The following is a 26,954-nucleotide window of genomic DNA, read 5'->3' as shown; positions in this document are numbered from 1 at the left end:
GGGTTGTATTTTTTCTGGTGTAGTGTACAGGGGCGTGCCTTCATCATACCTGTGGACAGTGGAGTGGAGTATTATACGTACCTTGCTGCCATTGATGGCGCTTTGTTGCTAGGGTGCCCACTCTGAGGTTTGGCTTCTTCTGTCAGTTCTTGCAGCTGTGACAAGAATGGTTAGCAGCAGTGACAGTCTATGCTCAAACTAATCGCTACAGGAGATGCTCGGGCGGTGAGGGATATGGGGGAGGGATCTGGTGTGGTTTAGGGGACTGTGACGAGAGGTGCACCATTAGGCTACCTAAGTGGCCCTCAGGGTGGAGAAGTGTCGGCTCTTTGTGGGGAAATGTTGACAGAGAGGAGGTGGTTGGGCAGTGGAAAGGGGAGGGGGAGGGCTGGGTGTGGTATGTCCTGGACCAGCATGCATAGACTAGGGTGCTGCTCGTTGGCAACTGTAACAGGCAGCCCTCAGAATGGATTTCGGCATAGCAATGGACACACATCTAAATCAACCAAGGCACTACAGTGGTAACATCTGGATTTAACTGTGGCAGCGCGACAGCTACCGTGTATTTGCCTGGATTCAACTATTTCAGTGAGGGGGAAAGGCCTGTGTCTGACCATGACAGAAGCAAGGTAGATACTCAGAATTGGCTATGACACAGGGACAAATATAGAAATCAACTTTGGCACTGCTGTAGAAATACCTAGATTTTAATTATGGCAGTGAGAGGGAGAGTTTAGTAGCGTCTGAATTTGACAGTTCAGATTGAATCTAGAAACACCTAAATTGGGGAAACTTGAGCCATGGCATCAAACGCCTAACTTAGAGCCTTAACAGTAAATGGGAAAATGCCTAAGTTTGAGACACAGCAGCAAATGGAGAACCGCCTAAATTAGAGACACTTGAGCAAAGATTCAACAGTATACGGGGTGCATGAACTTTGATATGTATGAGAAGTGGGAAAAATGCCTACATTCGTGATTCAATACTACGTGGAGAAACACCTAAAATTGAGATACATGAGCAGTGGAAGAAACATCTAAAGTTGAGATTCAATAAAACATTGAGAAACACCTAAAATTGAGTTACATGAGCAGTGAGAGAAATGCCCAAACTTGAGATTCAACAGTGCCCGGAGAAACACCTACATTTGAATTACATGAGCAGAGGGAGGAACACTTACATTTGAAATTCATCAGTGCATGGGGAAACATCTAAAATTGAGATATATGAGCAGAGGAAGAAATGCCCAAATTAGAGACTCAATAGTGCATGGAGAAACACCTAAATCTGAGATACATGTGCAGTGGGGGAAACACCACATTTGAGATACATGAGGAGTGGTAGAAATGCCTACATTTGAGATTCAACAGTGCGTGGAGAAACACATAAATCTGACGTACATGCGCAATGGGGGAAACACCTATATTTGAGATACACAAGCAGTGGGAAACATGGCTACATTTGAGATTCAACTTTGCATGGAGAAACACCTAAATCTGAGATACATGAGCATTGGAAGAACACCTAAGTTTGAGATACATGAGCAGTGGGGAGAACACCTAAATTTGAAATACATGAGCAGTGGGAGAAATGCCTACATTTTGGATGCAACAGTGCATGGAGAAACACCTAAATCTGAGATACATGACCAGTGGGAGAAACATTTACATTTTAGATACATGAGCAGTAAGAGAAACGCCTACATTTGAGATTTACCAGTGCATGGAGAAACAACTAAATCTGAGATTCACGAGCAGTGAGAGAAACACCTAGGTTTGAGATACATGACCAGTGGGCGAAACACCTACATTTGAGATTCAACAGTGCATGGAGAAGCACCTACATTCGAAATACATGAGCAGTGGGAGAATCACCTAAGTTTGAGACACATGAGCAGTGGGGGAAACACCTAAATCTGTGATACATTAGCAGTGTCAGAAACACTTAAGTTTGAGATACAGGAGCAGAAGGAGAAATACCTAAATTTGAGATTCAACAGTGCATGGAGAAACACCTAAATCTAAGATACATGAGCAGTGGGAGAAACACCTAAGTTTGAGATACATGAGCAGTGGGGAACACCTTCATTTGAGATACATGAGCAATAGGAGTTATGCCTAAATTTGAGATTCGACAGTGCGTGGAGAAACACCTAAATCTAAGATACATGTGCAGTGGGAGAAACACCCAAGTTTGAGATACACGAGCAGTGGGGGAAACACCTACATTTTAGATACATGAGCACTGGGGGAAACACCAACATTTTAGATTGAACAATGCATGGAGAAACACTAAATCTAAGTACATGAGCAGTGGCGTAAACACCTACATTTGAGATTCAATAGTACATGGAGAAATGCCTACTATTGAGATACATGAGCAGTGGGAAAAATGCCTAAATTTGAGATTCATCAGTGCATGGAGAAACATCTAAAATTGAGATATATGAGCAGTGGGAGAAACCCCCAGATTTGAGACTCAATAGTGCATGGTGAAACACCTTAATCTGAGATAAATGACAAGTGGGAGAAGCACCTAAATTTGAGATATATGAGGAGTGGGGGAAACACCTAAATTTGAGATTCAACAGGGCATGAAGAAACACCTAAACGTGAGATACATGAGCAGTGGGAGAAACACCTAGGTTTGAGATACATGAGCAGTGGGGGGAATACTTAAAATTGAGATACACGAGCAGTGGGAGAAACACTCAAACTTGCAATTCAACAGTGCATGGGAAAACACCTAAAACTGAGATACACGAGCAGTGGGAGAAATGCCTAAATCTGAGATTCAACGGTGCATGGTGAAACACCTAAATCTGAGATAAATGAGCAGTGGGAGAAACACCTAAGTTGCAGATACATGAGAAATGCCTAAATGTGAGATTCAACAGTGCATGGAGAAACACCTAAATGTGAGATACATGAGCAGTGGGAGAAACACCTAAGTTTGAGGTACATGAGCAGTGGGGGAAACACCTAAATTTGAGATTCAACAGTGCATGGAGAAACACCTAAATCTGAGATACATGAGCAGTGGCGGAAACGGCCAAACCTGCGATTCAACAGTGCACGGAGAAACACCTACATTTGAGATACATGAGCAGTGGGCGAAACACCTAAAATTAAGATTCATGAGCAGTGATTGGAAAGTAATTACTAGATGACTAACAAGGGTGTGCTATGTTATAAAGGATAATAAGAGTGGTAGGGCTTTACTGAAATACAGTAATTGCTGTATTCCAACCCAAACCACACTTACCTTATCAGTCCGTGCTGGCTGATGGTGGCTGGCTACCCAGGCAAACACGGGCAAATATGGACTAATGCTGATACTTAGGGAGCTGCCCTTTGCCTTGAGGCCCTTAGCTTGGGCTGTGCTGAGTGGAGGTCTTATGATGGATCCTAAGGCCCAATCACGAAGGCTGTGGGCAGGTTCAGAGACAGCGAGAAATCAGGAAGCAGGTGGGCAGGTGGCTATGTGCGCTGAGGAGTTCTGAAATGGAAAGATATACACAAAAGACCCCAAAAGCAGGATCAAGCCAGGGTGAGGCAGGTTACAATTACCCCTGATGAAATATTGCAGTGAATTGGCTGCATTGTGGCGTGGAACGGGCTAAACCCTACGTTGATGCAGTGGGTCCTAAGGCCCAATCACAAAGGCTTTGGCAGGGTCAAAGGTAGGGCGAAGGGAGGAATCAAGAAGCGGGTGGGTAGGTGGCAGGTGTGCGCCGAGGAGTGTCAAAATTGAAACATATTCACAAAAGACCCCAAAAACAGGATCAAGCCAGGGTGAGTCGGGTTAAACTCACCCCTGAAGAAAAATTGCAGTCAAATGGCTATTTGTAAAACAATTTATTATTGGCCAAAAATGTTGCCTGGCCAACACAAGAGGGAGCACACCTTGATACTGGCAGCAAAGAAGAAAACAATTGTGGTATGTGGGGAAAGGGAGGGACTGTCTTTCCAGATCTTGACAGGAGACCAGCAACGAGAGATGTCGGGTGCCTGGAAAGAGTCACATGCAAAGTTGAAGCAACGCTGTGCACCCTTTTGGACTGTTGTGCATGTATGGCAAGCAAGCCACTTGTCAAACTGGTGCTAGAAATTCACTAGCGCAGCACAACTTGAAGCACAAACTCCCTTTAAATGTGGTGTGCTATTGTCACCACCATAGGATCAGGTACTGTGGTCATGCACATTCTTTAAGATTTCGTAAATGTGTCGGAACCGCATCAGAATAAAAGCAGCTGAAAAATGTGTGCTAATTTGTCGATATGCTGCAAGGATATCTTACACTTCCAAAAGTTGCGAACATTCAGAAGATACAACGCTTTCAGAGTTTATTGTAAATAGGCATCAATATCAAAACTATTGGTTAGTGGATAGGCGACAGCTGTGTTACTTAACAAAGCCATAACCTGAACCTATACTTCACTCTGACTGGGAGTAAACACAAAGAATTGTTATGTGTGGGAGACTGGAATGTTTGGCAAGTAGATGAAACACATCATAACTCAATCGCCTTATATGAATTATTAGATAATCATGGTCTGAAAATAATGACAAAAATTACTTCACACATTAAAGGGCACTGTCTAGATCTTATTGCAGCCAGAGCTAGGGGTGTGCGCTTTTTAGAGACCATTCCCTTCCTCTGGTCAGACCACAGGGTCCAATTGTTTGGGCTAGTGGGTAATACAACACTCAAAGGTGTTGGCGGGGGAGAGAGCATACCCACCTGGATAAGAAAGGCAGCAGATTTTAAAAAAATTCCGGAGGAAGAAATACAGAGAAGACTCGCAGATCTGGATGCAATGCTCCCCGGTGAGGAGTTTCTTAAAGCAAGGTCAACCCCCCTCGAGGAGATCTGCGATAAATATGCTCTCCTTAATTTAAAATGTGCCAAAAAATCAAAATCATGGTTTGGACCAGCACTAACCCTGCTGCGGAAACAGGTCTGCCAGGCAAATAAATCTTGTAGGTTATCTAAATCATCCAGTGAAGCTAGTAAGGCAAAAGATATGTTAAAAACATACAAAACTGCGCTTTTTGAGGCTAAACGAGATTTTCTCCATAAAGAATTCGAACAGGCAGGGACTCAAGCCAATGCACTGTTTGATATAGTGGCCAGATTCACAAACCCTACATGTATGTTAGCACCCACTACATACACGCAGAAGGATGGCAATAAATGTAATCTCTTTTTTGAAAAAAAGATCATAGACATTCAAGAAACGATAGCCAGGAAAGGGCATCTGAAGAGGTAGTGGAAATTTCTGCAGAAAGCGACATGCCTGAAATCAAGGAGGGAAAGGAGGAGTTCCATTTTCAGATGGTAAATGAAGAATTGATGCACGCCTTAATACTCCAATTTAAGCCATCGAAGACTGGACATTCCCAATGCCGGCTATTCTGGCGAAAGACTTAGCGAGTTACATAGCTCCATTTGTAACCACGTTCCTCAACAAATCTTCACAAGAAGGCCAGTTGCCGATGCCTCTAAAGAAGGCAATGGTGAAATCTTTGTTAACAAATATTGACTTTGGATCCCACAATATACCAAAACTATCGCCCAGAGGCCAACTTATGTTGGCCCACTAAAATATTGGAGAAAGTGGTTAGAAGTCAGTTTCAGTCCTTTGTTGATAAAAAGGATCTACTGGATGGGCTCCAGTCCAGTTTCAGACCCAAGTTTGGGACAGTGACGGCACTGTTGGCAGTTCAGGATGACCTGCTGGAGGCAGCAGACAGTGGGAAGGCCACGGCACTGCTGATTCTGGACCTGTCCGCTGCCCTCGATATTGTGGACCATCAGATTGCACTCCAACAGATAAGGGAAGTTGGGAGAGCATCTGAATTAGTGGCACAATGGTTCAGTTACTTTCGTAAAAGGATAGAACACAACAGGTCTCCCTAGGAGGTTTTCTCTCAGAGTTAATCTGGTTGAAATGTGGAGTTCCACAGGGTTCATCACTGTCTCCCTTGATTTTTAATCTTTATTTCTGCTCAGTATTTAACATCTTCAGGAGACATGGGCTGCGATTCCACTCCTATGCAGACGATACCCAAATCTACATCGAGGTAGATCATTTTGAAGATGCATTTGAAAAAATCAAGCAATGCATGGGAGAAATTAAGATGTGGATGGCAGGTAACAAACTGCAGCTAAATGCTTCAAAAACTGAACTTCTACGGTTTGGCCCTGAAAGGAAATTGATTCAGGAGAAATAAATACCCCTCGCGGATATTGGGGGAAGAACTGTGCTACTCCAAGAAAGTTAGAAATCTCGGGTGTCTCTGGCAAGAGAACCTACGGGAAGAAGCACGGGTGGGGGCTAAAGTCAAAGCAGTCATCACGAGTGCTGAGAAACGTACTCCCCTTTGTCCCAAAAGAGGACCAGGCAATAGTAGTAGGTGCATTAACCAACTCACATCTAGACTACTGTAATTGCCTCTTAGCAGGGTTGCCAGGTAAGCAGATCAACAGTCTACAGAAGGCACAACATGCTGCAGTTAGGCTCATCGGGCACTGGGGGAAATGGGACCATGTGTCCGCCTTGCGCAGATCATTGCACTGGTTACAGGTCGAAGACCGTATTAAATTCAAAGTGGCCTGCCTGGTATTTAGGAGCATTAATGGTCTGGCACCTGGTTACTTTGCATCTAAAGTCTGTGCCTACCACTCAACAAAAAAGCTTTGTTCGGAAGATAAACTCCTGATGTGTGTACCTGAGACTACAAAGGTATACAAAGGAGACAGGAGGTTCGTGGTGTTTGGACCAAAGATTTGGAACCAGTTACCCTGGGACATTCGAGCTTCTCTGTCATTAGAAATCTTTAGGAAAAGATTAAAAATGTTCCTATTTAAATAAATGTCGTACCCCTCTATGCAATCATGTTCCTACTTCTATCTGTGATATAGTTAACATCTGCACTCAAATGCAGGTTTCTCTGTGTGGTGCGCTTAAAAATGAAAAAAAATCAAAATCAAAATCAAATCCTAAGGATCGGGCATATCGTGAAGGACTGATGCATGCTGCCCTCTTCACCAGTCACTTCTTCAGCAACCAGGTAGTGTGATCGACAGTTTGTTCATAGGGCACATACTTTAATATGTCCTTACTTTTATAGTGGATATGAACCTACCTACCACTTACGTATGGCTATGTGAACAGTGGATATGAAACCTTCCAGGCATCACCTCTTGTTTTGCTTTGTCACCCCGAGTGGGACGGATATGCCCAGACGTGGGTCCCGTGCCTGCTGGGCCTAGAGACCCAAGCTACTCCTCACTGATGAGGCCCAACAAGGCTGAAACATGTCTGGGGATGCTTGTGGTCTCGTACAGAAGGGATGTGACCTAGCAGTTCAGGTTGGACTGCCCCTTTTGGGGTGGGACCATGCCTCATTTACATATGTTCTTTCCCCTTCTGTGATGGCTTGGCAGGTGAGCAATGCCAGAGGTTAAGATTCATTCTAACCCTTCCAGCCATCACCTCTTTGTTTTAACATTCTTTACCTCCAGGATGCACAGTTTGGATCAAGATACTCTCTCCAACTCCAGCATATCAAAGTTGATGTTTTAGTTCATCATTTTATTGTGGGTGTTCATATATTGCAAACCCGGATGCAAAGGGAAGTTGTGCACTTTACCCAGGACAGGCTTAAATTCTTGGGAGCTGTGTTTTACCTATCAATATTGGGACATCTGCAGAATTTTGGTGGGGAGCGTGTGAAGGAGCTTAGGGTTGGCAGGATGTTGTGTAGCTCTATCATGAAAGTAGCGGGTGAAGAGGAGAGTTTAGTACTTTCCTAATGGTAAGGGTGGTGATAACGAAAGTCAGGCTGAAGGGGGATGTAACCAAACCCTATGGGAGTAAGAGGAGGTCTGTCACCAGCTCTTCTCTTTGGGACCTTGGCTTTCAATGTATTAAATGTGAGAGTGATGCTGCTGCCTTCAAGAAGGAGAACACCTACAGCTACACACTTTGGTATGATGATTTGAATGGCTCTGTATATAAAACAAAGGCACTCAAAGTGTTTTGCTTGTGGAGAGAGGGTGCTAGTAAAGACACTTGAGCATAGGGGGAGGAGGCTCATGCCACTGTAAGAACACACTTTATTGCTGACTCTGCCCAATATATTCCAATGGTAGCAATTTTGTATGCTGGTTGTACTCAATATATGGTAGTGTCACCATGGTTAACCATTAATATGATGGCTATGCTCATTATATGGCAGATTTGCCACAGTAAGAATGCATTTGAATGCTGACTTTGATCTGCAGCACCTGTGCGATATATGCGCAACCAGTCCCCTACGGACCCTGGATTCAGTGAATGAGATTCAACCGTGCATAAGGATGCATTAAGGAGGTGCTCCATGCTGTTTTCCATTCCCACTTGGGCTTACAAAGAAAATAAATAATTGGAAAGGGAAGTAATTGCACTCCTGAGAAGAAATTGGGCTTAACCAAGTATTCAAACTGGTCACAATCGCCTAAAATCATCCCTACGCCACCTGCTTTAATGGAAGTAAATGTAAGCAGTGGGGTTTCCATCTGACACACCCTGAAACGAACCTATATGTATGTCCTGAAGATGGCCCTCATAACCAACTACGTGAACACATGGGCACAAGTGTATCAGGAATAAAAGAGTCGAAACAAGTGTCGACCTGAGAGAAAAACTAAACACTATGGTTTTTTCGTGCTCCTACAAACAATAGAGGCACTGAATAAATGATTCAGCGATTTTGATTTGCAGTAACTAATAAACTGCTGCAGAGTAAAAAAAACAATGAAAAATAAATATCACAGTCAAGATATTTTCTGCCTGATTCATGGAATTATTTGTCAAACAGGGATTTGCGGGCAGAATGGCGCACAAATCTCAGTTTTCGGAGCAAATAATTCCATGAATCAGGCTGTTTCTGTCTTCCTATTTCAGTGCTCTCTTACGTGTCAAACAGTAATGTACAACATCACCATATTTAAACCCCCAGTCACATTTCACTGACCGAAATGTTTGTGTAAAGAACTGTGCATTATATAACATGGTTTGTGATATATTTACTGCATATCTATGTGTTTTCTTGTTTTGCTGACTTTTGCAGCTTTTTATATATTTCTTGTATACCAAACAACAACAAAAAATCTTTGTTTCTAAATAAATGAGTGCCATTAGACCTCTTTTTGATATTCTTTTCCCTCCAGCTTTATGCACAAATAGTAGAAAATAGTTTTTTTAATAATTAAGACAGTGTAAGGTCATCCAAGACGCCTTAACTAGTGCTTCAGACCCACCAAACCTGCACTGAGACAACGATTGTTGACACAGAGCTGCCGTGTAAGCCAGCTTGCAGCCATCCATCCAGCCTCACTCGCCGAACTGCCTGCCGTCTGATACCCACAGCTTTCTCCCATCTTGAACTCTGTTATAGAAGATGCACAGCGCCTTGAAACCGACTCGACCCTGTTGAGCACCAATAACTTCTACAAGCACAAGGCACATTGTGGTTCTGGCCCCCTGGTCCTTCTCTGAAAGCCCCTAGTGACATTGTGCAACCCTTTGCTCCCTTTGAGTTGAAGCCAAGTGTCCTTGAACGATTGAGATTCATTACTTTACTGACTACCCTCCTGTCAGTATCCAGAGTGCATCCGCTTTCCTTCTTGAAATTGTCTGTCCTCTGCATTCCTTTACATGATGGGTTGTATTTTGTAGTGTGCTAGAACTGTCTATTGTGATAATAATAAAGTAGCTAACCAATAAACTAACCAACAATCCACGACCTTGCTGAGATAAGCCTGCCGTTCTGTCCACGTTACCAAAATTGGACAAGGATGTTTATAATTTGCTTATGTTTCCAATTTGTTTGGATCGCTTCTGGTGTACTAGAGGTGTGGGGATGATTGATGGTTTAGAAACTGATATTCATCCATGGACCACTGGTGCCCCGGAAGTTGATTCATCACAAATCCTAAGTTTTATAATTTTTGGTATGCAAAATTATGGTGCTTTTCGCTGTTAGAAAATGGGCTCTGTCAAAACAGGCCTCACTTTCAAAATGCTCCATGCTGAAAAGTATAATTCACACGTGTACAATTTGCTGGGTCTTGTTTACTGAGAGACCATGAGCTGCAATGTGAGTCAGCAACATGGTAGCCACAGAGTAACATTTGCTCTCCTCAAACAGTGCTGGAACCAACATTAATTCCAACAGCTATGACCTGACTTCAAAAGTACTTGAACCCATGTTCAAAATATCTATAACTGCATAACCTCATTTGTGCAGTGGAAGAGCCTTAGCTAAATATAGTTATAAGGCAATATTTGGTTTGATAGTGTGGCAGATGAGGAAGTATAGAAAAGCTGCCAAAACCCAATCTGATGTTATTTATTAATTCCACTTGATTTCCACTGGCTCTGCAGAGCGACCCATTTGTGTATTTGGTCTGTCTGGAAGTTTCACCCACAACATATGACCGACCTGACCCCGGATGTTCTTTGTTCTATGCTGGAATGCTGTGATAACTTTCCCAGGAGACAAGGTATACTTCCTCTAGGTGTGGGTTGAGGGTTATAAGCTTCAAAGAAAGATTTGAAACACAATGCCGACCCATTGGGAAGATAATTACTGGAGTTCTTTTTGAGATGAAGAAGACAGGGGTGGTGGTTAAGGGGAGAGGACCATGAAGGTGGAGTGGACCTTCACACTGGGAAAATGGACAGTGTTTTGGATTTGCCAGGCCCCCACTTCCTTCCTGAGACACCCCACTTCTTATTCAGACAAGGCACTGTGGGAGTGGGCAAAACAAAGAAAAACCCTTGTTACAATAGCTAGATATGTTCCCTTACAGAAGGGTTGTAATGGGCCAATCTGCTGTGGTAAAATCACTATATAAGGGGTTGCGACTGCCCCTTCGTTGAATCATCTTTGCAAGCACTTCAGGCATCTTTGAGCCACTGAGTTTAAGGGATCTGTCGTTGAAACTCTCTGAACTTTGAGCCTCTTTAAGTGCCTTCAAGCTACACCGGCCCAAACCTGACCACCTGGCCGAAGCCACAGGCTATTGCCTCATGTTGTACCACGCCTCTTTGTCATATCCAGTAAAGCCTGCTCGCCAGTGAAGCTGAATATCTGATTTTGCCACATCCAGACCCTGGTGAGTCTTCAAGCTACCTCACTCCACATTGCCTTCCCATCCCACATTTCTTAAAGTCTCAGGCCATTTCTGCTTGTCGAACCAGATTACTGTGTTAAATCCCCTCAAGCCAGTTTGCCAACTGGAACATGACTCAACAAACCAGAATAATACCCAGAAACCCAGCTGCATATTCATTCATTCATTTTGTTATTTGTATAGAGCTTTTCACCATAATGATGGTCCCAACGCACTGTTGATTGAACGCCCTTGAGGGGCCGCAGTCCAAATTGGGAGCATTGGGAGGTGCTATTATGCTTGTGTGCATTTGAGCCATTAAAGTTATATGAGGGTGGCCAATACCCTGCTAGTCACCCGTGTCGGAATGGAGTTGTTAAGCTATGAACTAAACAGGGATGGATTGTGCATAAGGAGATAGAGAATTATGTGTGAAGCTGCAATGCACATTTTTTTCATTGAAAGTAGCTTCATTCTTATGACAGAGGTGTTGTGCAATAGTGTTTGTGTTATATGTGAGTGCAGGGCGTATGGAATGAGCCTGTGCCTTCCGCTAAATTATGAAGGTGCAGTGTTCGGGGGAGAAAGTGATTTTGCCATACCAACATCAATGTCTACATCCTGGATTCAATCTATTTCACAAAGAGTGGTGCTACGTTTCACAGGCGATCTTAGTGCTAAATGAATACATAATGCGGACCCTCTAAGAGGATCTGAAAGTGATAGGTTGCCATCGCTAGTTCCTTCTAGTCATTCCAAGGCCCCCTTTCATGATCTCTTATGGCGTCAAGGTCCGGCATCATTTGATTTAGAGTTGCATGCAGTGCCTGACTATGGAACAGTGGTCCGAAGTGCCTGATTGTCCTCCTCCAGAGAGATCTGAGTGTTTTTCTAAGGGACATTTTAAGTGCAATGCTTTGCCCATCATCCCAGCCCATATCAGTGCCATAACTGGCCCACAGTCAGGATTCTTACCATGTGCAAGTTACCGAAAATCTGCTTGAGTCCTCCGTGTGGGAAGGTGCACAGAGGATGGAGGAGACACACGGTAGATAGCTGAGAGGGATGTGTGAGAGGGACAGTGAGTGTGCGGGGTTGACTGCTGGAAGAAGAAAGTTTGCCGGTGGAGTGGAAGTGGGTGCAGAGAAACGGGAATCAGGAGGTGGGGGGGATCAGCCAGGTTTTGAGGACTTTCCTGAAGGCCAGGTGAGCCACTATGAGGCGGAGTGCAAGGGGTATATAGCTGTGCTTCTGTCCTCCTGGTATTGTTCTTTGGACCCTAGTGACAATTAAAACTCCATTTTATACCTCATAGACATATTCATGAACTTGTTTGACTTTCCTACAAGACTATTTATTAGCAGAGCCCTGATCTCCAATACTTAGGGTGCCTTTTTCTCCCACAGTCTGCATTCTATGTGCATCCTATTTCAGAAGTAGGGATGTTTTTATAGTATTTTTAAAAGTTGTATTGTCCCAGGAGAACAGCACATGCCCCCTCTAGGGGTGACTTTTGGGCTGGGAGCTTCAATGGGACCACTGGAACACAATGGAGAAGTCATACTAGGGAGACAGTTATTGGAGTCCTTTGATCTGAGGCATACAGGGAAGGACAGTACTGAAACACAGCACTGCTGAGTGGGCATTTAAAGATTGTGGGTGGGCATTGCTCACTCAGGCCCTACCCTGTCTAGGCATCTGAGTGTAGTGAGAGAGGACTTTCAAAGGGTACAGCCATCTTGGATTTGCCAAGATCCCACTTCTTTGGTGAGCGCCCCCCTCCTAACATCCTGCAGATAATACACTCCGGGAGCTGACACCCCAAGGAATAAATCAAACACAAATAATCCTTGTTAAAGCAGCAAGGATTGGCTTCTTATAGAGGTCTTGGAATGGTCCAACACATTGTGGCTAAGCACCTATATAAGGGTGTTCTACACCCCTTATTGAATCAGCTTTGAGACTCCTCTTGAAGCATCATCTGGAAGAACCATCTTGAAGGATCATTGCGGAAAAATCTTGAAGACAATTTTGCTGGAGCCTTGTTGGGGTAAAGGCTGCCCAAAGTTCCCATCCACCATGATGAAGGCAAATATTTGAAAGGAGTGTGCAGACTACTTCAAGGGGACATTTGAAGTGACTTGCTGGAGGAAAGCATAAGTACTGCTGGAAAATTGAAACCAAGAATATGCCTGCTGAAGTGGAAGTCAATTGTCCCTTTGTCTCCAGCTACACTTTGGAGGCACCTCGGACCATTGCAGGAGCTTGGAGCAACTTCAAGGCACCGCAAAGGTCCAATGCAGCTACCTTTGACACTCTCTCAAACTTGGGCTTCTTTGAGCAACTTCGAGTTATGCCTACCCGAACATTGGCACCTATTTCAAGCTTCTTAGGGCCATTGCCACATGTCAAACCACACTGTGTTCTTAGATCCAGTCTATCCAACTTGCCGCTGAAGCTGAATCTCTGCTTCCTCTCATCAGGATCCAATTGAGACTTTGATCAATGCTGGATCAACATTGCCTGTCTGTCTCAAACTGTGACATAATGTCATCCGTGAGGGTGAAGTAGCCTGAACTTTTTTGATTTTCCATATGAAATGATGCAGGCAGATCAGTCTCTGAAAGTGAGGTTTGCTAATAAGACCAACTTCTATAGTGCCCAATGCTGAAAAGCATAGTGCAAACATATAACGCTTTTGCACTTGTCTACTGACACCTCTCAGCAGTAGCTGCCTTGTAATTTGGCAAAATTGCAGTACAAAATGATATGCGCATTTCTGCCAACAGACTGATTGGGTCCAAAGCTCAAGCAACTAGGCTATGCCTCTAATCAGGGGTATTTATCCAAAATCATCTAATTGTGTGCTCCTAGAACCTGATGGCAGATAACACTTTAAATATAAGCCATATTTGGTTATGACTTGGTGACATGGTGGTCTATGGGAATCAACAGTACTATTGACCAAGCCCACGTGGTGTCATCTTGTTTCCAGCTTGGTTCATAGTGACATTCATGTCAAGGCCTTCTGGCCTTCTGGGGCCATTGTCTGGGACCAAGTTCCATGTAAAACAGACCACGTGAGATCAGCCCAAGTAAAAACCTTTGTCTCCCCTGGGAAAGATTTGTCACTTTCACGGAAGACAGGAACTGACCCCAGTTGGCAGGGGGAGAGCCAATGCTTCATAAAACAGGTTATGTCAGGCAAAAGTGAACCACACCAGGGTTCTAATTAATAGATACACTTTGATGTAGGTAGACTGATAGGGGGCAGAGTGGAGTAGCCCAGGGAAGACATTCCAGCAATAGAGGGGTTCCACCATTTTAGAATTTCCTTGGGCTCCCAAACATCCTGTGCCCCTGCCCACTTCCTGCAGGAAAAGTGATCTGGGTATGTCATCACGAGGCAGAAGACTCTGAGACAGCAGCCCTGATTGGGCCCCTTACAGAAAGCTTGAAGTGAACCAATCTATTGTGAAAGATTGTCTTTTTAAGGGAGTGAGACCCCCTTGCTTAATCTGCTTTGAGCATCTGAAGAAGAAAGATTACACTTGCAACAAGGTTAGGGATACAGTCTGCTCCACAGTGCAGACAAAGACTTTGAAGAAAATGGCAAACCTTTTCCCTCAACATCACAAAGCAAAATTTGGGGTGACCTGCTGGGTGGTCAAGGCCTACTGCAAGCTGAGACATCTGGTATCAACAAACCTGCTGAATGGAGGCGAAGACCCTGCAAGCACATTCTAAAATCCTTCCTGGCTGTGAAGTGCAGAAACAAGAATTTACCTTGCCCCTGGAGACTGTGGATAGGGTCCCGCAGCAACCTGAAGTCAAGAACATCTTTGGATTCTGTTTTTCAGTTTTGATTAGTTTTCAATGCAGTTCCATCCTTTCAAGCTGCCGCAAGCACTCGCAGCTGCCTTTGACATGCGCCGCTTTCGATCTGCGGTCATGCTCTCGATCTACTGACTTCACTCATCACCTGCCTGGACACCAGCTGATTGTCACTGAAGAACTGCATTCCATTGTTGGACCTCTTGGAGATGACTTGACCGATTGGAAACACTGGATCGAGCCATTGCCTGCCGGTCTTTCACCTGAATTTGAGTCGGTCACTGCTACAGGACCACACTGCATAAGTGGAACGTCTCGAGCTGTCTCGACTGTCTGAACACCCTCAACCCATTGGGGACAACCAACTCGAAATGACTCGACACTGAGTCGGGCCATTTAAAGCACCTAGAAGGTTCTGCCGATGCTGTAAAGCCCCAAGAACAAGCATTCCAGTTATTTCAAGTGGTTCTGTCCCCCTGGCCTACCCTGGAGGCTCCCGTGACTAGTAAGACCCCACTCCCTAACGTTTGAAAAAACATATTCAGTGAACTTGACATTTTCTGCTGAAATTATTGTCTGTGCACTGCTGTTTTCAGGCATAGAGTATACCCTTTCATTACATAGTCAGCATATTTTGTGTCTTCTCTCACAGTTATATAATTATATGTTCTATATTTATAGAACTTTGTTTAGACATTCTTTTGTTTTAGTACCACAGTACTGTTGTTGTTTGGTCTGCTTCTGTGCGAGTTCCCATCCTCCTAAAGAGTATAGCTTGCTCTAGGTCCATGCTACCTTAAAGAGGAAAATTAATATACCTTTTGGACTGTGTATGTTCAACCTTTATGATTGGTATCACTCTCTGGTTTAGTAGCAGTGCAGTCTGAGTAGTAGTTTTAGCCATTACTCCTTCCCTGTACTCATGCAGGGAAGTAGTCATTTTGTTATGCAAGCTTCTTCTAAGCATGAGCCATTGCCAACTGTCAAACGGAACGCAGGATAGCACAGGGGCAACGTGCTGGTCTTGGACACAAGACCACGCAGAGCACAGAGTTTTGAATCCCAGATCTGCGCTTAGAAACTGAACTCAAGTACGGTGTTAGGTGCGCTATAAAAAACATTAAATAAATACATTTTGTAAATTGCTAAAACAAAATCTAAAAACGTACCATTTTTATATGCTCTTAAATATTCCAGCCAAATGCATCATATCACAAGATTGATAAAGAAAAATTGGAGATTAATAGAAATGGATCCTCAATTAAAAACACTGTTCCGAAAATCTTCTATCATAGCCTACAAGAGGGGACAGAACATTAGGGACAAACTGTTCAAGGTGGAAAAATACAAGACGGATAAGCAACAAGTATTGAAGACAAAAAAGAAAGCTACATTACCTTGTCCTAACTGCAACAACTGTAACAATGTAATGAGAGGCAGCTACATATGACACCCACGGAATGGGTGAAGAAAGTAAGATTAAAAGGCTATGCCACCTGTGATTCCAGATCAGAGATCTTTGGACTAAGCTGTCCATGTGGGATATTTTAAGTTGGACAAACAGTTAGAAAAGCAAAAGAACGATGGAGCGAACACAAGAGCAATATATGAACGAGTAACATCAGGTCACTCGTGGCTAGGCACTTTGCAGAGAATAGGCACACTGTTGCCCAACTAAAAGTAACAATACTGGAAGTGGTGAAGAGATCACAGAGAGGGGGGAACCACTGAAAACACATGGAACAAAGAGAATTGGTATGGATAGATAAATTGGGAAGTCTAGCCCCAGATGGACTGAATGAGGACTTTAATTTATGAGTTTTTATGTAGAGGAATAGGAGAACCCCTAATGGTCTACCCTAAATAAGACACTAGCCCTGTGAGGAAGACGAGAGAATGGGGTGAGTAACATGTGTTGCCTTCAGGCAAAGCATTATGGGGATTGTGAACATTGTATTGAATTATTAAACATATGGATGATGTAACAAGACGGGAGAATAGGCTGAAATGTGTGTCCCCATCAGTCTAAGCAATATGGGGAATGTGAACATTACACTCCTTTGTTGAACATATAGATGTTGTAATAAGCCCTAGTGTTACCCGTTTCCTAATGGGTTATAGATAACAGTACTACTGTCTTCATAGGTTTTAACACATCTTGAATTACAAATCAACAGAGATTACCTAGGCGGTTACACTGTTTTAACAGAATGCAAGAATGTGAGCATGACATGATATTGTTAAACATGTGCATGATGACATAGGGCCTCTTATCCCTGTGTCTATTTGCTACCAAAATACTTAAAACTACATTGATAATTTCTTAAGGACTCCAGTCACCCGCAATAAAAGTGGACAAATATTTGAACAATTATTCTTGCTGCTATAATATAATGTATCTAGATCACTCAGGCACCTATACTTTATAATTAAGAAGATCTCGCTTTACAAATATTACAAGAGGTTCAAGTATGGACTATTTTAGTATACAGAATGCCAAACCATTTAGATTGAATGAAATGCTAAATAGGGGCTGAAAAAGTGTAGCCCTACAGTTTGTTTCTTCAATACAGTAAAATGCTTTTTACGACTCTGAGCATAAGTAAACAGAAATCGTCACGATCGCAATGACGTCATCATGCTAGGACGTGATGACGTTTACAAATAAAGAGCGTCCATTTTGTAGCCAAATTCGTCACGAGAGGAGAAAGCTGCATGGATGTGCTGCAAAACAGTAAAGAAACACTGGTGAGTAGGATGGAAAGTAGGGACCATTATAACCCATGATGCAGATGCCCATGTATCTTACCTAAAGGCAACTTACAATTTACTTTAAACATAGGTAATTTACCAGAAGGTGGACAGATGGAAAGATACCACAGACAACACGTGACAACTGTGAAAATACCTAGTGGCAGTACCAGTAGGGAATCTCCCCACAACTAGTAAAAGATATTTTTGAGACTTTTATGATGTTCTTTCAGTATAAACATTTCGTTTAGGCCATAAAACAGATAAAGGGTCAGATTGAATTAAATATAATATTAAATGTAGACATATGGTTATGTTTATAGGGAGATTCCTGTTGTTGGAGATAAGAGTTTTTGGAACTCCCAGAAGCTTGAATATATCACATCCAGGTGATTATCAATATATCAAAATCATGACAGAATTAGTGAACAAAATGCACGAGTAAAGTCAAGACTGATAGATTTGTTTTTCGTTTTTGTAGATAAACTATTAACGAAATAGAATTGAAGGAAATTTTATTTACCAGCTCCTGATAAAGGGAAGATATTTCCGAGCCACATAAATGAAGAGAACCATTTCCATAAACATTATAAATATATCTATTCCATTATTGTATTGTTGAAATGCTATTCTGGAGATTAAGGAAAATACCTTTATGTATTGTTAGAGAGGACATTTCTATGATAATTATGGTGAAATTGCTATGATTAAATACATCTAAAGAAACCCTTACTACAGATTATTTTAAGAAACTCTTTTGCCATTATTTCTTGGTTCTATATTGAATACATGTGAGAGATAAATTACATATTGGATCTTTACTAAACAATTACTCACCTGCCTGATTAGGAACAAGAAATGCAATCCTACAACCAGTCTAAGGAGTTTGTTTGTGAATACGTCTTCATCATCTCTACAAGTGAAACTGATGGCAAGAGTTTGGGGACGAGCTGGTTCATTATTGCGAAGAGCCTAGTCAGGATGTATGAGGTGCTCGATGCAGAACGAAGTACCATTGGTAAGGCAGCACGAGAGAAGCGATCGGAGAGAGTAGTCTATTCACTGTTAACTTTGCAAATATCTTATTGTCCAGATTGAAAAGGAACGAATACCTATATGCAGTAAACATAACTGGGAGTTTACTAGGTTTTGCAAAGACTGTTGTTCTGGCTTCTCTCATTGTAGGTGCCAATATGTCACTCTCAAGTGTATTCAGTGCACACAACGAGCAGTTGTAGAACAAGCTCTGGAATGAAAACTGTATACAACTCAACAGTCAGCATATACAGGACCACAACCTTAGTTTATTTTACCATTTGGAACAGCCTCCCTGCCTCTCTCAAACTTGAGCAGGACCACCTAATGCTCCAGAAGCAATTCAAGACCTTCCTCTTCGCTTCAGCTTTCTCTCTACCTTGCTGATGCAACTGTCTGCTGCGCTAACTGGTTACCTGGGCACCCACTGAACCTCACAGGCACAAGGCTCCTGCATGTGCAGTAGCCACTGCCTCCGGGCCTCCCACCCACTTAGGGGCTGTATCTGCAACCCTACAGTCCCCTGCCTCCCTGCACTTACTTGAGCCACCACCCTGGCAGCATTTACCGTGTTTTGTCATTGCACTCCCCCCATTCCCTCTCGCACTTGCACGATCTGAATGACACAAAGTCTAGTAAGATCGTTTGTTTTGTCCTGCCTGTTTACCCTTCCTTGCCTTGTCGCGCCTAGAACACTTGCGTACAGGCACGTTATACATGTCTTATCATATCATATAATTTATAGCAGTTGGGTTTCCCTACCCATCTTTTATGACTGCAAATCAGATTTACTGTCTATAAATTTCATCAGCCAGTATATTACCTAACTGGCTTATCCCCTTCACCATACTTCGTTCTGTCTAATAAATTTCAATTCTTTACTGCATTGGCCCTGAAGTCATCCACCCTCGATATTATATCAATAAGCCGTTTTTTTTAACTCCAGCACTTCAAAATGGCTTATCCTGCCATCTCAGTTCCATTTCCTGTTTAATCAATGAATGTATAATAGCTCTTAGATCCCCTTCTTCCTGGGATTTATGTGCTCCCTGATAAATACATCCCATACAATGCTCCAGGCTAGGCCTAAAACCAAAATCAGGTAAAATGGTAATCATGTTAATAGGACTTACACTCAAAATGGCCTTCTACGTCTTGATGCAAGATTCAGTCTCCCACCCCCACTTCTCTAAATTGTTAGTAATAGGGTAGTCCTGATGTACTGCAATGGGTGTTTGGAAACACAACTCTCATCAGGACGCTCTGAATGCTCACAAGGCCTAGTTGGACCGCCTCTTTCTTCTTTCTCTTCATTGTTATTATATTTGCCTTTCGCTCCCATGTTCCCTCTCCGTTGTCCTGTGGGCGCTTCGAAACACAATTTACTTGATGTATGAGCGCCTTACAAATGCACAATACATATAAATAAATAAATAAATCAGGTGGTTTCTCTCCTTTGGAATTCCAACTCTGGGGTTTCCATTCTTATACTTTCCTCCGAAAACACAAGCACTCTTGGCATTCGTAATTTCTAAAACTGACTGTGACAGTAACATAAACCACCAAAAATCAACTATAACATAGCCCAACAGGTTAAATTGCTCCTAAAGAAGCAGCACACTGAATGTGATGAGCAGAGGCTTTCCATCACTTGCTGTGAACAAGGAAAGCCTACGGGTGAGGGAAGGAATGGCCATAGGATTGTGGCAAGGGCTGTGGGTAGGAAAAGGGAGTCGTCCATTAGTGTGCTCTGAGAAAATGAACTATTTTAGCAATGCACACCGTAAACCACAAATGAAAACTGACTGCTCGTGTTGCAACTAATAAAAAACACTTAAAGAAAACTGCTATGGAAATCGTTTTTTAGTTCAAGCTCTTGGGCGGCACTTTAGCGGCGCCTATAAGCCTAAATTATTTCATTGGCATACATATAGGAAGAAAATGGAATGCAGGGATGGACACACAATCTATGGGGGCCATTCAGTTATTTACCCACCCGTTGCTTGCCCACAAGCATCCAAAATCTTATGGCTATTCTACTTCCACCCTAACACAACCTGATGGTGCATCTTTGATCTAAGTCTATCCCGGTGTAACACCAAAGTCTGTGCCATGTAGGGATGCCAGTGTCATTTCTAAGTGGTCTTCATATAGTTAATGCAGCTGTCAGTCGGCTCTTAGGGCCTCATCACGAGTTGGGCGGTATCCCGACTGGGATATCACCAAACCTTATTTGCGACACCGCCGACCCATCCTGCGGATCACCGGTTGGGTGGTAAACATTATTCCCTATTGGACCCAATGGGGATTTTTCAATGCAATTATCTTAGACAGTATTACTGTGCGGTAATTGCACCAAAAATCAGTGTTTTTTAAAAACGACATTCTCATGATTGGGCAGACCATTAAATGCGACGGTAACCCTGTTACTGGCGCATTTAAGGGCTACCGCCCAACTCGTGATGCGGACCTTAGTGTAATAAAGATGTCTGAACCGAGTGTGATCTATAAACAATATGGTTGTCCTCACATCTCTTTGTTGCACTGGCGTCCTGTTAAAAACACGCATTAGTAATGCCAACTGTTTTTGCTTGTGCATTGGCAATAGATTGGCCAATATGGCACTACTTGGAAAATGCCTATCCCATGCCTACACAAAACTGTTGGCTTTTCTAAGGCTTATTTATTACACCCTTTTTCAGGTATAAAAGCCGTGAGAGAGCTCTAGTTTGATTTAAAGTAGGAGCGTGCAAGTGACTGAAGTTAAAGGGCCGAATTTGAACATAGTTAGAAAAGCAGGGGATAAAAGGAGAGGAACATGAATGGTTAATGGGTGTAAGACTGCAGAAAAAGAAACAAAAATGCCATTTGATGGAAAAAGAAGCAGTATGTGGGGAATGGGAGTATCCAGCGTGGTGGCAGCACGGGGGGCGGAGTATGCAAACAGGCCTGGTTTCTTTTTTGTATTTTATTTGGGAAACCTGATTCTCCCAATGTACAACCAAAGAAGGAAGCAATGATGCTGAAAAAGAGCCCGTGCTACAAAAAGGGAAGTACGGTAGGTGACAAAAAAAGATTGAAAGGAGAAAGAACACTTCAGAAAATGGGACTTGAAGAATATAGGCCACTAGCACCTCGTCTGGATATTACAAGTCACCTTAGACACCCACCAACTTATAAAGCCTTGCAGCCTCATTCCCATTGGGGTCACAGAACACTTTTGTGACTTGCATTATTCTTAAGGTGTATAGTGTCAATACTTTATTCCATACAGTAACATTAATACCGTTCTCAATAGCAGCCTCGTTTCCAGGCCAGACATTTATCTACCGACTACAGGACCCGAGATTAGCTGAAAGAAGTGAAATGATGATTTGTGCGTGGATTTCAGCAAGTCCTGCGAAATGGAGGAGTAAAGTGGTGGAACAGTCTGCAATCCGCAGTCTGGCTTGGTGGCTGTCTGAATGGGGTGCTTTCCCTGGAGTCATGCCCTGTCTTACTCTGTCTCGTCTCACCTGGTAGAGATAAAATCAATAGTGGCGCACGAAGCACACCCGCAAAGTGGTGGAATAAATTGGTGGAGCAGTATGCAGTCCACAGCAGTCTGTATCCGGGCTTTCCGGACGTTGCGCTTTTCCTGGAGTCCCGCCCTGTCTTACTCTGCCTCACCTGATAGAGTTAAACGCAATAGCGGCGCGCGAAGGGCGCGCAAAAACTGGAGGAGCGAAGTGGTGGAGCAGTCTACAGTCCACTGTATGCCGATTGCCAAGAGTTGTGGATAGAAAAGACCCACTCATTTTTAGTTTTTAATCCTGGAAAGACATGTCGATGTCATATAATTTAAGAACACTTCACCTGTCAGATAAATTAGATCAATCAACGGAGAAGCAGGACAATGAAATACATCAAGGGCCGTGTTAATACAGAGATCAATTAAGTGAAAAAGGCAAAATCACAGCGTATTATGCCTCTGCTGAAAAAACAACTACTCCAAACATATTTCTTTAAATCACTCTTTAGGTGGGTTTGGGAGTGACCATTTTTGCTTTTAGATCTTTGCTATAGTCTTCAGAGGGAATTATCTGGCATCATTACAGAAACTGGAAGAATGTCTGGGGCTCTTGCTTTGGGAAGTGGCATTGATGTAATTGATAATCATGACACAAAAGTGAGTAATCTTAGTGCATCTTCTAATTTATGTACTAGCAAAAATTTTAAGAAGCATAATACTTCAACCCCAGTAAAAGCAAATGATGTGGACACAATGCATTACTTTTAGCGCTAAATACTCCAATTAAAATTTGCCAAGAAGCATGTGCCACACAAAAAAGAACGCAGATCTGAAGACCCTTAAAATATACTGAAGGCGTCCGAACTAATAATGCAAAGAATGCAGAAGCTAAATCTTTAAACAAAGATAATAGTCAACAAATGATAATACTTTCTGAAGCGGTTTCAAACATTGGTCTGATGCAGATTGAGGAAAATATAGCAGTGGATTTATTGCAAGAGTTATATGAAGCACATTCAGCTGACTCAGGGAATTTGAGCTTTAGTCCTCTTCCCATTGCTTTAAATAGGGACACCCGTCGTAAGACTAGGAAACAAAAAATCAAGAGCTACAGGAAAAACAAAAACACCCAGAAGAACATGGATAGCGTGCAGTCGATTGAGGTTTTGGATGGCTTCAAGCTGGACAAAATATTTAGTTTACCAGGAAAAAAAAGGTAAGGAAAAAAAAAAAAACGACCACTAATTTAGATAAATGGCTTTTGAAGGGTCTTTCAGACACAACAATAAAACAAGTTGAGCGTTTTGAACAACAACAAAAATTCGTCCAGTCACCTCGCGTGCAGCCCATGGAAACTGAACTTCACAATAGTAAAATGCAGGTTGCATGTGGCACAATATTAAGGGTTGGAAGCACCTTAAAGCATAACGTTAAAAACAAAGAGCACACATTTGAGAAGTGAACTACTAAAGGTTTTTTCACATGTCAATTGTTTATTCTCCAGACAATAGACCACTGAATACATCAATAATATTGTCAAAATTAGCGTGTAATACCTCTTTGGGAGTAATAACAGCAAGAGATATGCCTTATGTAGAACTGTTGAGTGTGTGTCTGTACATACTGTGGGGTTCGTGTTATCATTTCCAACTTTCTTCCTTAAACTAGGCTAGGAGATACATATTTGAGATACATATTTGTCTATGTGAAATCCCAATTTTCTAACTGTAGTGTTATACTGGATATTCAACCCATGAAGATTAATAATGTACCAACTAAGGAAGCAGGTTGCAGATGGAAATCCATCTGATCATGATAAAAGTAGAGATATCTGTGATCAAAATTGGACTTGGCTACCCTCAATTCAGCAAACCAAAATGGATTAGGGCCTGACATTAGACATGGAATTATACAAATAGCCTCCTTGAATGGGCCAGGTTACTAGCACTGGTTGTGTACAAGCAAGCAAAGGGGCAAGGATTTTAGCACAGTTTTATGTATTCATGATATAGGAGAGTTGGTTACCACACGAGTCTTATTTTGATGGATACAAGATATTTACACAGAAAGCAAAAAAAGGGAAAATAGGATGCCCCTCTGGGGCATTGATAGTTGAGGAGGTTTGAACCAAAAAGTGTTGCTCTCTACTAGCTGTGCTAATACGGTTTAGTAATACATGTCCTCTGTCAAAGCCCATTGTGGCATAACAAATTAAGTGTCTGCGTTTTTTTTTAGGTGGCTGTGGTATTCCAAAGGCAAAGCTATTGCAATTCAGGGGAAAGAGCAGCGCTTTGGATGGTTATATTTTCATGGCCAGTCATCATATGATAATGCTTAATGGCCATACCAGGGGTGATATCCCAGACAGAACAACCTGGAGGCAATGCAATGCAAAATCTCTAATAGATTTATTTTTAATAACCAGCGAGGACTTTTGAAAGTCAACTATTTTAAAGTTAACAAATTTGCTGAAAGTGATCATGCAATTCTAATCTTGGAAGTAAATGTTGATAAACCGTTAAACATTCTAGTATGATTGGGCTACAGAACCAAACAACCAAGGCAACACAATGGCCCTCATTCCGAGTAGGGCGGTAAGGGATACCGGGCAACGGTAAGGAGAACGGTGCCGGTAATCCCTTACTACGAGGTCCCATAGCGGGTCCCTTCCTTAACGCCTGGTCTGACCAGGTGTTAAGGGCAGGACCCGTTAAGGGACCTGGGCGCAAATAACTGGCTTGGCATACGCCAGCCCACTATTTGCGCCCTCCCCATTGCCATTGAGCCCTATTTGGGCTCAAATGGGAATGGCGAATGGTTTGGTAAATGGGGATATACCAGTCCCTCCAAGGTCGGAATGGACCGGTAAGTCCCCATTGCACCAAACCGGAGTGGGTACCGGTATGGGAGGCAGTAATGGCGCAAATAGCGCCATGACTACCACCATACTCGCAATGAGGGCCAATATGTGGGACGCAGAAGAACATTGTTGCAATTAACAATCATATCAATCGGTTAACAGTTAATAAAATAAATAATTCTAGTACGCTTGATCCCAATTGCATCAGTAAGCGGATGTATAATTTGACTAACACTTTCTGTCCCACTGGAAGAAATAAAATGTATTCCGGCTATGATAATAAGAACAGAACAATTTATGATGCTGCCATTGCACAGAAAAAACGTGAACTAAGATTTAATATATGTAACTTAAGTAAAGACATACATAAATCCCACAGATACATGGGATAGGTAAAACAGTGGCCATTATCAATATAAGAACAAGATATCAAATTTGGTTGAAAAGGTATCAGTCAACTATAAAAATCATGAATTGGCAAATGATGATTTGGACTTTGGCATCTAATGATGCAAAGACATATTGGCACATAGCAAATACATATTTAAATCAAAATAAGATGACTATTACTGAAAACATCCCGGGTGATTTTTTGATAAAATCATTCTATGATAACATTAGAAATAAAACATTCTGTACAACGTTCACAATGCAATTTTGACATCACTGACTATGACATTGATTACATACATTTTTTGTTGACAAGGTTAACAAATTCTTTTGTTATGTTGTATTTATTGTGTCCTGGTTTTACATAAAAACCTTACACAGGTTAAAACATTCTAATGCCCATGGTCCTGATGGTTTGTCTAATACAGCAATAAAACACAATCCAGTATTTGGTCACAAGTCTTTCATGAACTTTTTGAGACCATTGTGCTACAACATAATGTCACTATGTAATACATACAAATCCATTCTGATCCTAGTACATAGGAAGGGTAGTTTAGACAATCCAGGAAAACTATAGATTGTTAGCCCTCCGGGCTGTCTCAAGTAAAGATGTTGCTCCCATATTACATGAAGAATGATATAATTGGGCTGTAAGTAATAATTTACTTAGGGTATTTCAAACAGGACATCGAAAAGAATGTTCAGCAGTGCATACTATTTTGATTCTATACCTGGTCACCATTAGAGCCAAATTAGGACAGGGCCTCCTGTTATATGGTGTGCACATTGATTTCAGTGTAGCCTTTGATAAGGTAGGAACGAATTGGGTAAACCCATAGTATCACATTGGTGGCTGGGGTAAAATGTAACAAAATACATATAGATATCCACCACTGGAAATATTCAGTGTAGGTAAAAAGGAAATAATTAGCGCATAAGGGTGGGTATCAGTGATATCCCACTTGGTGATACTCCCAAGATGACACTGACCTTTATACAGAATGTGTGTATGGAGGGGTACCAGGGAATGGCATGTAAAACAAATACAAATTAAATAAAATTTAAAACCTTGTGTAAGTGAAAATTTGAGTTCACCATTTTTTTAATAGAGAAAACCAAATCACAGAATGAACTTGTTAGGTTCAAAACACATTAAACCGATAAACATTCCGACAACGAATTTAAGGGGACAGTACAACTTAAAAGTAAAAGGAAAGAACAAAAGGCAGGGAAACTAGCCCAAGGAATGGTTTGGGGTATATAGGTGGTTCGACAGGAAAACAAATAGAACAACAAATAAATACCAAATTATCTCAACATTTGGTTGTTTTGTAATTGTGCAGTCTGTATTCTATACATAGTTTTGTTTAAGAAAATTGGGACAAATAAGGTTGTATCACATTA

Source organism: Ambystoma mexicanum, chromosome 4q (assembly GCF_040938575.1).
Source record: "Ambystoma mexicanum isolate Mex_15411 chromosome 4q, UKY_AmexF1_1, whole genome shotgun sequence".
Lineage (NCBI taxonomy): Eukaryota > Metazoa > Chordata > Amphibia > Caudata > Ambystomatidae > Ambystoma > Ambystoma mexicanum.
Note: the sequence above shows the minus strand (reverse complement) of the source record.